Source organism: Acipenser ruthenus, chromosome 43, assembly GCF_902713425.1.
Source record: "Acipenser ruthenus chromosome 43, fAciRut3.2 maternal haplotype, whole genome shotgun sequence".
NCBI lineage: Eukaryota > Metazoa > Chordata > Actinopteri > Acipenseriformes > Acipenseridae > Acipenser > Acipenser ruthenus.
The window spans coordinates 7,355,813-7,372,248 of NC_081231.1; the positions used below are offsets into that span (position 1 = coordinate 7,355,813).

The window sequence follows — 16,436 nt, forward strand, 5'->3', positions numbered from 1 at the left end:
ATGTTGCATTGCACCCTGCAGACTGCACATATATTTCTGTGTGATAATGCAGACCTATTTAAAGACCACAGCGGGCACCACTTGCTAGTATATGCTGCAGCTTCACTTGCATTGTGACAGGCTCCAGTCCTGAAGGGCTTTTCCTCCAGGTAGAAACACAGCCATGGTTGGAACGCAGACCTGGACTGGAAGAGACCAGCTTGCTGAGCTGCACTAGGACAACTCGTCTCACTTACCAGATAGAGGCTCAGAGTGACCCAGGCTAGAGCTGCCCATGTCATTGCACTGGAGGATCATGTGAAAAAGAGAACTGTCCTTCATCTGCCATCTACCTTAGCCCTGTCCTCCTGATAAGCAATTCAACACCTGTATCCTGGCTGCTGTTTGTAATTTACTGCAGCATCAAGACCTTCCAGGTGATTGTATAATTATACAGGAGCTTGCTCCCTTCCTCCCTCAGTAAATGTGTTTGTGGTGCCCTCTATGGGATTTAATAGTACACTGCATGTTGTACATTCATTCTGTAAATCCATGCTCTGCCATGCCATGGGGAAGAGGCCTGTTACTCTGTTACCACTCTGAATATATTCTTTACAAGGTGAAAGAAACTTGCACTAGTAACTAATGTAACCTCTATTAGAATCATTTACTACATTAAAACACACACACCTCACCTTAATATAAATATGTGCTGCACCAGTAAATAATTGAATATATATTTAAATTAGCATTAAATTAAAAACACACACCATCACCTTACTATAAATATGTGCTGCACCAGTAAATAATTGAATATATATTTAAATTATCATTAAATTAAAACACACACACCTCACCTTAATATAAATATGTGCTGCACCAGTAAATAATTGAATATATATTTAAATTAACATTAAATTAAAACACACACACACACACCATCACCTTAATATAAACCAGTGCTGCACCAGTAGATAATGTCAGATTAATATAAACAGTAAATAATGTCAGATTAATATAAACCAGTAGATAATGTCAGATTAATATAAACCAGTAGATAATGTCAGAGTAATATAAACCAGTAGATAATGTCAGAGTAATATAAACCAGTAGATAATGTCAGATTAATATAAACCAGTAGATAATGTCAGATTAATATAAACCAATAGATAATGTCAGAGTAATATAAACCAGTAGATAATGTCAGAGTAATATAAACCAGTAGATAATGTCAGAGTAATATAAACCAGTAGATAATGTCAGAGTAATATAAACCAGTAGATAATGTCAGAGTAATATAAACCAGTAGATAATGTCAGAGTAATATAAACCAGTAGATAATGTCAGAGTAATATAAACCAGTAGATAATGTCAGAGTAATATAAACCAGTAGATAATGTCAGAGTAATATAAACCAGTAGATAATGTCAGAGTAATATAAACCAGTAGATAATGTCAGATTAATATAAACCAGTAGATAATGTCAGAGTAATATAAACCAGTAGATAATGTCAGAGTAATATAAACCAGTAGATAATGTCAGAGTAATATAAACCAGTAGATAATGTCAGAGTAATATAAACAAGTAGATAATGTCAGAGTAATATAAACCAGTAAATAATGTCAGATTAATATAAGACAGTGATGCTCTGAAAGCCCACGCTTGTCATTGTGGGTGCTGGTATCTCACGGCTTGAAGTACTTCTCCATCTCCTCCTCCTCCTCCTCCTCCTTGTGGAATATCTTCCCGTCTTGTTTTCTCCAGCGCAGATTAACACCGTCCATTGGAAAGTTCTTGGAGAGATGCTCCCGAATCTGAAACAGCAGCACAAGAAACACAGTGTTATCAAGGAGCACCACATCTCTCTGTGAATCTATCAGGGAAACGAGAGGAAACTAGAAGGAACTAAAGGGAAGCAAAGTCAACGTGAGATTAGCTCATCAGTGTCACACGAAGCCCAGTACACAGGAAGCAGTGTCAGTTTGGATTTCTGAAAGGGCGTGTCACCTACCTGCTCTAAAATGGCTTCGCTCACTTTAGGGTCTTCAAGATTCACTCCTTTGGGTACGTTTAGTTTGACCCTTGCTGTTGCCATCTTATCTGTGCAGACAAAAAGAAGAGTTCACACAGCCATTAAATAAACTCCATGTCAAACAATAAGACCCCACGTAGTCTGTAATGTGCAGCACAGAAGAGATCACACAGCCATTAAATAAACCCCATGTCAAACAATAAGACCCCACATAGTCTGTAATGTGCAGCACAGAAGAGTTCACACAGCCATTAAATAAACCTCATGTCAAACAATAAGACCCCACGTAGTCTGTAATGTGCAGCACAGAACGGGAGCAGCGTTCCCTTTTTAGATTCTGAGAAATGTGCCGTTTTAACTGAGAAAGGATCAATTATCAGTGAGGAACCTTCGACGACGCACTAACCCTTTGAATGTATTCATTTTGTTGCATTATACAATTTTGAAATATAATTTAATTAAAAAAACTGCCTTTGTTTAATATTGCTAATTACAGCTTTATTAAAACACAAGTAGCATAGAAATAAATAAAGTAAACAATCATTAAACACGCAATTCATTTTCCTTCCATACTCCAGGAAAGCCCCGCCTTGAATGCAATGTCTTAGATCTCTGTTTTCAGCATAGTGAATGCAGTGTCTTAGACCTCTGTTTTCAGCATAGTGAATGCAGTGTCTTAGATCTCAGTTTTCAGCATAGAGAATGCAGTGTCTTAGACCTCAGTTTTCAGTATAATGAATGCAGTGTCTTAGACCTCTGTTGTCAGCATAGTGAATGCAGTGTCTTAGATCTCTGTTTTCAGCATAGTGAATGCAGTGTCTTAGATCTCAGTTTTCAGCATAGTGAATGCAGTGTCTTAGACCTCAGTTTTCAGTATAATGAATGCAGTGTCTTAGATCTCAGTTTTCAGCATAGTGAAGCAGTGTCTTAGACCTCAGTTTTCAGTATAATGAATGCAGTGTCTTAGACCTCTGTTTTCAGCAGAGTGAATGCAGTGTCTTAGATCTCAGTTTTCAGCATAGTGAATGCAGTGTCTTAGATCTCAGTTTTCAGCATAGTGAATGCAGTGTCTTAGACCTCAGTTTTCAGTATAATGAATGCAGTGTCTTAGACCTCTGTTTTCAGCATAGTGAATGCAGTGTCTTAGATCTCTGTTTTCAGCATAGTGAATGCAGTGTCTTAGACCTCAGTTTTCAGCATAGTGAATGCAGTGTCTTAGACCTCAGTTTTCAGTATAATGAATGCAGTGTCTTAGACCTCTGTTTTCAGCAGAGTGAATGCAGTGTCTTAGATCTCAGTTTTCAGCATAGTGAATGCAGTGTCTTAGATCTCAGTTTTCAGCATAGTGAATGCAGTGTCTTAGATCTCAGTTTTCAGCATAGTGAATGCAGTGTCTTAGATCTCAGTTTTCAGCATAGTGAATGCAGTGTCTTAGACCTCAGTTTTCAGTATAGTGAATGCAGTGTCTTAGATCTCAGTTTTCAGTATAGTGAATGCAGTGTCTTTGACCTCAGTTTTCAGTATAGTGAATGCAGTGTCTTAGATCTCAGTTTTCAGCATAGTGAATGCAGTGTCTTAGACCTCAGTTTTCAGTATAGTGATGCAGTGTCTTAGACCTCAGTTTTCAGCATAGAGAATGCAGTGTCTTAGATCTCAGTTTTCAGCATAGTGAATGCAGTGTCTTAGACCTCAGTTTTCAGCATAGAGAATGCAGTGTCTTAGATCTCAGTTTTCAGCATAGTGAATGCAGTGTCTTAGACCTCAGTTTTCAGCATAGAGAATGCAGTGTCTTAGATCTCAGTTTTCAGTATAGTGAATGCAGTGTCTTAGACCTCAGTTTTCAGTATAGTGAATGCAGTGTCTTAGATCTCAGTTTTCAGCATAGTGAATGCAGTGTCTTAGATCTCAGTTTTCAGTATAGTGAATGCAGTGTCTTAGACCTCAGTTTTCAGCATAGAGAATGCAGTGTCTTAGATCTCAGTTTTCAGCATAGTGAAGCAGTGTCTTAGACCTCAGTTTTCAGTATAATGAATGCAGTGTCTTAGACCTCTATTTTCAGCAGAGTGAATGCAGTGTCTTAGATCTCAGTTTTCAGCATAGTGAATGCAGTGTCTTAGATCTCAGTTTTCAGCATAGTGAATGCAGTGTCTTAGACCTCAGTTTTCAGTATAATGAATGCAGTGTCTTAGACCTCTGTTTTCAGCATAGTGAATGCAGTGTCTTAGATCTCTGTTTTCAGCATAGTGAATGCAGTGTCTTAGACCTCAGTTTTCAGCATAGTGAATGCAGTGTCTTAGACCTCAGTTTTCAGTATAATGAATGCAGTGTCTTAGACCTCTGTTTTCAGCAGAGTGAATGCAGTGTCTTAGATCTCAGTTTTCAGCATAGTGAATGCAGTGTCTTAGATCTCAGTTTTCAGCATAGTGAATGCAGTGTCTTAGATCTCAGTTTTCAGCATAGTGAATGCAGTGTCTTAGATCTCAGTTTTCAGCATAGTGAATGCAGTGTCTTAGACCTCAGTTTTCAGTATAGTGAATGCAGTGTCTTAGATCTCAGTTTTCAGTATAGTGAATGCAGTGTCTTAGACCTCAGTTTTCAGTATAGTGAATGCAGTGTCTTAGATCTCAATTTTCAGCATAGTGAATGCAGTGTCTTAGACCTCAGTTTTCAGTATAGTGAATGCAGTGTCTTAGATCTCAGTTTTCAGTATAGTGAATGCAGTGTCTTAGACCTCAGTTTTCAGTATAGTGAATGCAGTGTCTTAGATCTCAGTTTTCAGCATAGTGAATGCAGTGTCTTAGACCTCAGTTTTCAGTATAGTGATGCAGTGTCTTAGACCTCAGTTTTCAGCATAGAGAATGCAGTGTCTTAGATCTCAGTTTTCAGCATAGTGAATGCAGTGTCTTAGACCTCAGTTTTCAGCATAGAGAATGCAGTGTCTTAGATCTCAGTTTTCAGTATAGTGAATGCAGTGTCTTAGACCTCAGTTTTCAGTATAGTGAATGCAGTGTCTTAGATCTCAGTTTTCAGCATAGTGAATGCAGTGTCTTAGATCTCAGTTTTCAGTATAGTGAATGCAGTGTCTTAGACCTCAGTTTTCAGCATAGAGAATGCAGTGTCTTAGATCTCAGTTTTCAGCATAGTGAAGCAGTGTCTTAGACCTCAGTTTTCAGTATAATGAATGCAGTGTCTTAGACCTCTGTTTTCAGCAGAGTGAATGCAGTGTCTTAGATCTCAGTTTTCAGCATAGTGAATGCAGTGTCTTAGATCTCAGTTTTCAGCATAGTGAATGCAGTGTCTTAGACCTCAGTTTTCAGTATAGTGAATGCAGTGTCTTAGATCTCAGTTTTCAGCATAGTGAATGCAGTGTCTTAGATCTCAGTTTTCAGCATAGTGAATGCAGTGTCTTAGACCTCAGTTTTCAGTATAGTGAATGCAGTGTCTTAGATCTCAGTTTTCAGTATAGTGAATGCAGTGTCTTAGACCTCAGTTTTCAGTATAGTGAATGCAGTGTCTTAGATCTCAGTTTTCAGCATAGTGAATGCAGTGTCTTAGATCTCAGTTTTCAGCATAGTGAATGCAGTGTCTTAGACCTCAGTTTTCAGTATAGTGAATGCAGTGTCTTAGATCTCAGTTTTCAGTATAGTGAATGCAGTGTCTTAGACCTCAGTTTTCAGTATAGTGAATGCAGTGTCTTAGATCTCAGTTTTCAGCATAGTGAATGCAGTGTCTTAGACCTCAGTTTTCAGTATAGTGAATGCAGTGTCTTAGATCTCAGTTTTCAGCATAGTGAATGCAGTGTCTTAGACCTCAGTTTTCAGTATAGTGATGCAGTGTCTTAGACCTCAGTTTTCAGCATAGAGAATGCAGTGTCTTAGATCTCAGTTTTCAGCATAGTGAATGCAGTGTCTTAGACCTCAGTTTTCAGCATAGAGAATGCAGTGTCTTAGATCTCAGTTTTCAGTATAGTGAATGCAGTGTCTTAGACCTCAGTTTTCAGTATAGTGAATGCAGTGTCTTAGATCTCAGTTTTCAGCATAGTGAATGCAGTGTCTTAGATCTCAGTTTTCAGTATAGTGAATGCAGTGTCTTAGACCTCAGTTTTCAGCATAGAGAATGCAGTGTCTTAGATCTCAGTTTTCAGCATAGTGAAGCAGTGTCTTAGACCTCAGTTTTCAGTATAATGAATGCAGTGTCTTAGACCTCTATTTTCAGCAGAGTGAATGCAGTGTCTTAGATCTCAGTTTTCAGCATAGTGAATGCAGTGTCTTAGATCTCAGTTTTCAGCATAGTGAATGCAGTGTCTTAGACCTCAGTTTTCAGTATAATGAATGCAGTGTCTTAGACCTCTGTTTTCAGCATAGTGAATGCAGTGTCTTAGATCTCTGTTTTCAGCATAGTGAATGCAGTGTCTTAGACCTCAGTTTTCAGCATAGTGAATGCAGTGTCTTAGACCTCAGTTTTCAGTATAATGAATGCAGTGTCTTAGACCTCTGTTTTCAGCAGAGTGAATGCAGTGTCTTAGATCTCAGTTTTCAGCATAGTGAATGCAGTGTCTTAGATCTCAGTTTTCAGCATAGTGAATGCAGTGTCTTAGATCTCAGTTTTCAGCATAGTGAATGCAGTGTCTTAGATCTCAGTTTTCAGCATAGTGAATGCAGTGTCTTAGACCTCAGTTTTCAGTATAGTGAATGCAGTGTCTTAGATCTCAGTTTTCAGTATAGTGAATGCAGTGTCTTAGACCTCAGTTTTCAGTATAGTGAATGCAGTGTCTTAGATCTCAATTTTCAGCATAGTGAATGCAGTGTCTTAGACCTCAGTTTTCAGTATAGAGAATGCAGTGTCTTAGATCTCAGTTTTCAGTATAGTGAATGCAGTGTCTTAGACCTCAGTTTTCAGTATAGTGAATGCAGTGTCTTAGATCTCAGTTTTCAGCATAGTGAATGCAGTGTCTTAGACCTCAGTTTTCAGTATAGTGATGCAGTGTCTTAGACCTCAGTTTTCAGCATAGAGAATGCAGTGTCTTAGATCTCAGTTTTCAGCATAGTGAATGCAGTGTCTTAGACCTCAGTTTTCAGCATAGAGAATGCAGTGTCTTAGATCTCAGTTTTCAGTATAGTGAATGCAGTGTCTTAGACCTCAGTTTTCAGTATAGTGAATGCAGTGTCTTAGATCTCAGTTTTCAGCATAGTGAATGCAGTGTCTTAGATCTCAGTTTTCAGTATAGTGAATGCAGTGTCTTAGACCTCAGTTTTCAGTATAATGAATGCAGTGTCTTAGACCTCTGTTTTCAGCAGAGTGAATGCAGTGTCTTAGATCTCAGTTTTCAGCATAGTGAATGCAGTGTCTTAGACCTCAGTTTTCAGTATAATGAATGCAGTGTCTTAGACCTCTGTTTTCAGCAGAGTGAATGCAGTGTCTTAGATCTCAGTTTTCAGCATAGTGAATGCAGTGTCTTAGATCTCAGTTTTCAGTATAGTGAATGCAGTGTCTTAGACCTCAGTTTTCAGCATAGAGAATGCAGTGTCTTAGATCTCAGTTTTCAGCATAGTGAAGCAGTGTCTTAGACCTCAGTTTTCAGTATAATGAATGCAGTGTCTTAGACCTCTGTTTTCAGCAGAGTGAATGCAGTGTCTTAGATCTCAGTTTTCAGCATAGTGAATGCAGTGTCTTAGATCTCAGTTTTCAGCATAGTGAATGCAGTGTCTTAGACCTCAGTTTTCAGTATAATGAATGCAGTGTCTTAGACCTCTGTTTTCAGCATAGTGAATGCAGTGTCTTAGATCTCTGTTTTCAGCATAGTGAATGCAGTGTCTTAGACCTCAGTTTTCAGCATAGTGAATGCAGTGTCTTAGACCTCAGTTTTCAGTATAATGAATGCAGTGTCTTAGACCTCTGTTTTCAGCAGAGTGAATGCAGTGTCTTAGATCTCAGTTTTCAGCATAGTGAATGCAGTGTCTTAGATCTCAGTTTTCAGCATAGTGAATGCAGTGTCTTAGACCTCAGTTTTCAGTATAGTGAATGCAGTGTCTTAGACCTCAGTTTTCAGCATAGAGAATGCAGTGTCTTAGATCTCAGTTTTCAGCATAGTGAATGCAGTGTCTTAGACCTCAGTTTTCAGTATAATGAATGCAGTGTCTTAGACCTCAGTTTTCAGTATAGTGAATGCAGTGTCTTAGATCTCAGTTTTCAGCATAGTGAATGCAGTGTCTTAGACCTCAGTTTTCAGTATAATGAATGCAGTGTCTTAGACCTCAGTTTTCAGTATAGTGAATGCAGTGTCTTAGATCTCAGTTTTCAGCATAGTGAATGCAGTGTCTTAGACCTCAGTTTTCAGCATAGAGAATGCAGTGTCTTAGACCTCAGTTTTCAGTATAGTGAATGCAGTGTCTTAGACCTCAGTTTTCAGTATAGTGAATGCAGTGTCTTAGACCTCAGTTTTCAGTTTAGTGAATGCAGTGTCTTAGACCTCAGTTATCAGCATAGTGAATGCAGTGTCTTAGACCTCAGTTTTCAGTATAGTGAATGCAGTGTCTTAGACCTCAGTTTTCAGCATAGTGAATGCAGTGTCTTAGATCTCAGTTTTCAGTATAGTGAATGCAGTGTCTTAGACCTCAGTTTTCAGCATAGAGAATGCAGTGTCTTAGATCTCAGTTTTCAGCATAGTGAATGCAGTGTCTTAGACCTCAGTTTTCAGTATAATGAATGCAGTGTCTTAGACCTCAGTTTTCAGTATAGTGAATGCAGTGTCTTAGATCTCAGTTTTCAGTATAGTGAATGCAGTGTCTTAGACCTCAGTTTTCAGTATAGTGAATGCAGTGTCTTAGATCTCAGTTTTCAGCATAGTGAATGCAGTGTCTTAGACCTCAGTTTTCAGTATAGTGATGCAGTGTCTTAGACCTCAGTTTTCAGCATAGAGAATGCAGTGTCTTAGATCTCAGTTTTCAGCATAGTGAATGCAGTGTCTTAGACCTCAGTTTTCAGCATAGAGAATGCAGTGTCTTAGATCTCAGTTTTCAGTATAGTGAATGCAGTGTCTTAGATCTCAGTTTTCAGCATAGTGAATGCAGTGTCTTAGATCTCAGTTTTCAGTATAGTGAATGCAGTGTCTTAGACCTCAGTTTTCAGCATAGAGAATGCAGTGTCTTAGATTTCAGTTTTCAGCATAGTGAATGCAGTGTCTTAGACCTCAGTTTTCAGCATAGAGAATGCAGTGTCTTAGATTTCAGTTTTCAGCATAGTGAATGCAGTGTCTTAGACCTCAGTTTTCAGTATAATGAATGCAGTGTCTTAGACCTCAGTTTTCAGTATAGTGAATGCAGTGTCTTAGATCTCAGTTTTCAGTATAGTGAATGCAGTGTCTTAGACCTCAGTTTTCAGTATAGTGAATGCAGTGTCTTAGATCTCAATTTTCAGCATAGTGAATGCAGTGTCTTAGACCTCAGTTTTCAGTATAGTGATGCAGTGTCTTAGACCTCAGTTTTCAGTATAGTGAATGCAGTGTCTTAGACCTCAGTTTTCAGTATAGTGAATGCAGTGTCTTAGACCTCAGTTTTCAGTATAGTGAATGCAGTGTCTTAGACCTCAGTTTTCAGTTTAGTGAATGCAGTGTCTTAGACCTCAGTTATCAGCATAGTGAATGCAGTGTCTTAGACCTCAGTTTTCAGTATAGTGAATGCAGTGTCTTAGACCTCAGTTTTCAGTATAGTGAATGCATGCTTTGCCATTGTTGCAGTCTTATTTGCTTTCTTGTTTCCTCTACATGTTTATGACTGGCAATATGATCTTTTAATGGTATTGACTCATCCATGATCAATGGCAGCAAAACTTGAACAATAGTGTCCCACCATCCTCATAGAAATAATCAGATTTTGTTTTAGCTCTGTCTTTTACTGAAACATTGCTTTTTTTTCTTCGTTGGTGCAGCTGTCATTTTGAGTTTCAGCAGCAGAGACACTTGAGTGAAGTCACCTAAACTCAACTTGCAAACAAATGCACGTGGTATGTCGTCTTCAATCACTTCACTGTACACTTCCATGTGTATTTTCAAATCTAATATTGTGATTACATTTTTACCAGTTTCTAAACGCTTGACATGATGATATTTCTGAAATGGTCATCTTTTAAAAGGTGTCACAAAGACGGCCAGAGTGGGTGGCGTCAGACCAGAAAACAGGAACACAAACAGACAGAGACTTGGGGTTTTGGTGAGGCTGAGCGCGTGATCGCGCTCAGCATTTAATAAACAGAACAGAAAATAAAAGGTTTGAAACACAAAAAACACTGGACACGGCACTTGCGCCAAAATAAACAGACAAACAAAACGGACTAACACTAAACAAACGGTGCACGGACAGACAGACAGACACGGTGAGTACAAACAAACTTATCTTTACGTTTTTACTGATTTACTTATTTTAACTCTCCTCTCTCTCTCACCCGTTCTCCTCTTCCGAACACCCAACCACGACTGAGTGAAAATGTGCATCTATATATACTGTTGTGCTGGGATTCAATTACTAATTAATTATTCACTTGAATCCCAGCACGTGAATTAATTCTGTGCAACCCCGTGCTCACATATTACATTTAACCAGCACGTGAAGTGATTTGTGCTCTCCTCGTGCCTAAATACAAATATAAACTTTTTAAATACACGTGAAACACAGACCCGTTTATATCCTGTGTACCAATCTATACACCAACATTTACACACGCAACATACAACACATAACACACAAATGCACACAGGGGCGGGGCGCATTGCCACATATACCCCCCCTTGTGCGCAGCACACATGGCCTCAACGGCCACCTCCCCCCTTAAAAATCCAGCAGTCCAGGACAAAGTCTCGGGCTGGGAAGGGAGGCTTCAGTGGGCCCTTGGCTGGCAATGCTGTCAGCACCCCTGCCGGTAGTGGCACGGCTGACAGCCTGTTGGTCCCGTCCTGCAGCGAAAAAGCTGCGGGGGCAGGTGGTCCCCCGACCTCCCCCTTCTTCGTAGCCGGCAGCTCCCTCCTGTGGGGCTCCGGCCACAAGAACTCCTGCAGCGAAACTGCTGCTGGGGAAAGTGGTCTCCAGACCTCCTCCCCCTTCTTCGTGGCCGGCAGCTCCCCTTTCTGGGGCTCCGGCCACCGTACTCCCTGCGGAGGTACGGGCAGCAGAGGCAGCTCCTGCTCCTCTGCTCCGGGCGGTGGTGGAGGCAGAGGCAGCTCCAGCTCCTCTGCTCCTTGCGGTGGTGGTGGCGGAGGCAGAGGCAGCTCCTGCTCCTCTGCTCCTTGCGGTGGTGGTGGCGGAGGCAGAGGCAGCTCCTGCTCCTCTGCTCCTGGAGGTGGTGGAGGCAGAGGCAGCTCCTGCTCCTCTGCTCCTGGAGGTGGTGGAGGCAGAGGCAGAGGCAGCTCCAGCTCCTCTGCTCCTGGCGGTGCTGGCTCCCTCTGCTGTGGCGGCTGGGCATGTGCACGCCGTGCTGCCTTCAGCAGCATAGCGAGAGGCTGCTGGGGGACACCAGCATCCTGCTCTTCTCCCCCCCAAAAATTTTCAGGGGGTTGAGCCTGTAACTCCTCCCCTTCTGGCTCTTGGGGCTGAACCAGCAGGCATTTTCCCTCTGCTGGTGGCTTGGGTCCCAGGGCTGTGGAAGCCCCGACTTGCCTCCCTTTGGGCTGTGGACGCCCCGACTCCTCCCTTTTGGGCTGTGGACGCCCCGACTCCTCCCTGTTGGGCTGTGGACGCCCCGACTCCTCCCTGTTGGGCTGTGGACGCCCCGACTCCTCCCTGTTGGGCTGTGGACGTTCGGGCTCCCCCCACTCAGGCGTAGGACGTTCGGGCTCCTCCCACTCAGGCGTAGGACGTTCGGGCTCCTCCCACTCAGGCGTAGGACGTTCGGGCTCCTCCCACTCAGGCGTAGGACGTTCGGGCTCCTCCCACTCAGGCGTAGGACGTTCGGGCTCCTCCCACTCAGGCGTAGGACGTTCGGGCTCCTCCCACTCAGGCGTAGGACGTTCGGGCTCCTCCCACTTAGGCGTAGGACGTTCGGGCTCCTCCCACTCAGGCGTAGGACATTCGGGCTCCTCCCATTTGGGCTGTGGATGCTCAGGCTCCTCCCATTTGGGCTGTGGAGGCAAAACCAGCAGGCATTCACCCTCTGCTGGTGGAGATGGGGACAGCAGGTACTCACCCTCTGCTGGTGGAGATGGGGACAGCAGGTACTCACCCTCTGCTGGTGGAGATGGGGACAGCAGGTACTCCTCTGCTGGTGGTCCTGCTACCTGGGCTGCTGTTCCATTTATGGTTGCCTCCAGGTAGTTGAGGACAAACTCCACACCCTCCTCCAAGGTGTTTGGGGTGTGTTCCTGCTGATATGCCTCCCATCTCTCACTGTCCATCATCCACAGGACCCGGACGACTATGGGCAGAGACTGGGCCTCCAGCCCAGCATTCTCCAGGAACCAGCCCCGCAGTTTGATGGCGTCTTCTGCCATTGATTTTTTTTTGTTTTGTTTTTTTCCCCCAAAACAATATTTGTAATCTTTTTTTTTTTTTTTTTTTAATCCAGACCCCTCCTGGTCTGACGCTTGGAGGCGCGGCTATCCCACGAAGACACCACGTGTCACAAAGACGGCCAGAGTGGGTGGCGTCAGACCAGAAAACAGGAACACAAACAGACAGAGACTTGGGGTTTTGGTGAGGCTGAGCGCGTGATCGCGCTCAGCATTTAATAAACAGAACAGAAAATAAAAGGTTTGAAACACAAAAAACACTGGACACGGCACTTGCGCCAAAATAAACAGACAAACAAAACGGACTAACACTAAACAAACGGTGCACGGACAGACAGACAGACACGGTGAGTACAAACAAACTTATCTTTACGTTTTTACTGATTTACTTATTTTAACTCTCCTCTCTCTCTCTCACCCGTTCTCCTCTTCCGAACACCCAACCACGACTGAGTGAAAATGTGCATCTATATATACTGTTGTGCTGGGATTCAATTACTAATTAATTATTCACTTGAATCCCAGCACGTGAATTAATTCTGTGCAACCCCGTGCTCACATATTACATTTAACCAGCACGTGAAGTGATTTGTGCTCTCCTCGTGCCTAAATACAAATATACACTTTTTAAATACACGTGAAACACAAACCCGTTTATATCCCGTGTACCAATCTATACACCAACATTTACACACGCAACATACAACACATAACACACAAATGCACACAGGGGCGGGGCGCATTGCCACAAAGGGTAATAAAACAAAACTGTACTTACCTTGAGAGAGCGGAGTGGAAGGGGGCCTCGAGGATTCTGCTTCTGTAACAAGAAAGAGAGAAAAAAGAAAGTTTATAACAAAGCCAGATTCCTGCAGTGGTTCTGAATCCACTGAAGTGATTACACTGCATACCTTGAGAGACCGGAGTGGAAGGGGGGCTTGTGGGGTCTGAATCTGTAAAGAAAACACACAACAACAAGATTTAGTGTTTCCTGTTTCAAGTGTATTGTTCAAATGCATTTCAATGAAACTGTGTCTATGCTGCTGTCTCCACCATGACAATAAATAAATACTAATACAATCAAACAATAAGACATTTAATACAAAGCCACATTCAAACTGAACTAGTGTACTCCATACCTTTAGAGGCTGGTGTTGAGAGAAGGCTTGAGAAGTTTGGATTTGCAGGAGTAAAAAATACATCATTTGCATTACTACATTATTGTTTAAATATATTTGAGCGACACCGTGTGTGTGTGTGTGTGTGTGTGTGTGTGTGCGTGTGTGTGTCAGTGTGTGTGTGTGTGTGTGTGTGTGACAGTGTGTGTGCGTGTGTGTGTGTTTGTCAGTGTGTGTGTGTGTCAGTGTGTGTGTGTGTCAGTGTGTGTGTTTGTGTGTGTGTGTGTGTGTGTGTGCATGTGCGTGTGTGTGTGTGTGTCAGTGTGTGTGTGTGTGTGTCAGTCAGTGTGTGTGTGTGTGTGTGTGTGTGTGTCAGTGTGTGCGTGTGTGTGTGTGTCAGTGTGTGTGTCAGTGTGTGTGTGTGTGTGTCAGTGTGTGTGTGTGTCAGTGTGTGCGTGTGTGTCAGTGTGTGTGTGTGTGTGTGTGTGTCAGTGTGTGTGTGTGTGTCAGTGTGTGCGTGTGTGTCAGTGTGTGTGTGTGTGTGTGTCTGTGTGTGTGTGTGTGTGTGTCAGTGTGTGTGTGTGCGTGTGTGTGTGTGTGGTGCTGTCCTCACCAGGGCAATGGTGAACTCACTGTTAAATTAGTGAGGTTGATAAGAACACTGAGATTAATTTATAACTCATGGTGTGAGCTGTCAATCACACTGAAGAAACTGCCATCTTCAAACTGCACTTACCTTGAGAGACCGGAGTGGAAGGGGGGCTCGAGGATTCTCCTTCTGTAACAAGAAAAAAGAGAAAAAAAGAAAGTTTATAACAAAGCCAGATTCCTGCAGTGGTTCTGAATCCACTGAAGTGATTACACTGCATACCTTGAGAGACCGGAGTGGAAGGGGGGCTTGTGGGGTCTGAATCTGTAAAGAAAACACACAACAACAAGATTTAGTGTTTCCTGTTTCCAGTGTATTGTTCAAATGCATTTCAATGAAACTGTGTCTATGCTGCTGTCTCCACCAGGGCAATGCTGACAATGAAATGGTTTATTGTTTTCAAATAAATATAATAAATAGACAGTAAGAATGTATATCACAGCACACGTCTCTCCTGGGTATAACAATGAGGGGGAGCTGCTCCCTCTCACACTCTTAATGACCGGGCTGGATTCTGGCCCTTCAGATATCTAGGCTACACCATGTCCTGCTCTGGAGGTCAGACAGCTACTGTAGGATCGGATGGACTGAGCCTCTGAGTCCCTGCTCACAGACTGGGGTGCAAACACTGAGCTGAATAATTAAATAAACCCCATGTAAAACAATAAGACCCCACGTAGTGTGTAATGTGCAGCACAGAAGAGTTCACACAGCCATTAAATAAACCCCATGTCAAACAATAAGACCCCACGTAGTCTGTAATGTGCAGCACAGAAGAGTTCACACAGCCATTAAATAAACCCCATGTAAAACAATAAGACCCACGTAGTCTGTAATGTACAGCACAGAACGGGAGCAGCGTTCCCTTTTTAAATTCTGAGAAATGTGCCGTTTTAACTGAGAAAGGATCAATTATCAGTGAGGAACCTTCGATGACGCACTAACCCTTTGAATGTATTCATTTTGTTGCATTATACAATTTTGAAATATAATTTAATTAAAAAAAACTGCCTTTGTTTAATATTGCTAATTACAGCTTTATTAAAACACAGGTAGCATAGAAATAAATAAAGTAAACAATCATTAAACACGCAATTCATTTTCCTTCCAGCCAGCCTTGAACGCAATGTCTTAGATCTCAGTTTTCAGTATAGTGAATGCAGTGTCTTAGATCTCTGTTTTCAGCATAGTGAATGCAGTGTCTTAGATCTCAGTTTTCAGCATAGTGAATGCAGTGTCTTAGACCTCAGTTTTCAGCATAGTGAATGCAGTGTCTTAGACCTCTGTTTTCAGCAGAGTGAATGCAGTGTCTTAGACCTCAGTTTTCAGAATAGTGAATGCAGTGTCTTAGATCTCAGTTTTCAGTATAGTGAATGCAGTGTCTTAGATTTCAGTTTTCAGCATAGTGAATGCAGTGTCTTAGACCTCAGTTTTCAGCATAGTGAATGCAGTGTCTTAGATCTCAGTTTTCAGCATAGTGAATGCAGTGTCTTAGACCTCAGTTTTCAGCATAGTGAATGCAGTGTCTAAGACCTCAGTTTTCAGCATAGTGAATGCAGTGTCTTAGATCTCAGTTTTCAGCATAGTGAATGCAGTGTCTTAGATCTCAGTTTTCAGCATAGTGAATGCAGTGTCTTAGACCTCAGTTTTCAGTATAATGAATGCAGTGTCTTAGACCTCAGTTTTCAGCATAGTGAATGCAGTGTCTTAGATCTCAGTTTTCAGCATAGTGAATGCAGTGTCTTAGACCTCAGTTTTCAGTATAATGAATGCAGTGTCTTAGACCTCAGTTTTCAGCATAGTGAATGCAGTGTCTTAGATCTCAGTTTTCAGTATAGTGAATGCAGTGTCTTAGATCTCAGTTTTCAGCATAGTGAATGCAGTGTCTTAGATCTCAGTTTTCAGTGTAATGAATGCAGTGTCTTAGACCTCAGTTTTCAGCATAGAGAATGCAGTGTCTTAGATCTCAGTTTTCAGCATAGTGAATGCAGTGTCTTAGACCTCAGTTTTCAGTATAATGAATGCAGTGTCTTAGACCTCAGTTTTCAGCATAGTGAATGCAGTGTAGAAGACCTCAGTTGTCAGCATAGTGAATGCAGTGTCTTAGATCTCAGTTTTCAGCATAGTGAATGCAGTGTTTTAGATCTCAGTTTTCAGTGTAA

At 42.0% G+C, this 16,436-nt stretch overlaps 1 long non-coding RNA gene across 2 annotated transcripts in view; it reads right to left on the reverse strand.

Moving 5' to 3' along the window:
- Positions 1-1,634: 1,634 nt before the first annotated feature.
- The window catches only part of LOC131709410 (uncharacterized), a 16,043-nt gene continuing 1,241 nt past the window's right edge, over positions 1,635-16,436 (reverse strand). Inside the window, exons 1-3 of one of the 2 annotated variants that reach the window (XR_009311516.1) lie at positions 13,419-13,443; positions 1,992-2,080; positions 1,635-1,794 (exon numbers count right to left, since the gene is read on the reverse strand). This is a non-coding gene — a long non-coding RNA (uncharacterized LOC131709410). Of the gene's footprint in view, positions 1,795-1,991; positions 2,081-13,418; positions 13,444-16,436 lie in introns of those variants that run through there. The other variant, XR_009311515.1, reaches the window with a different exon arrangement.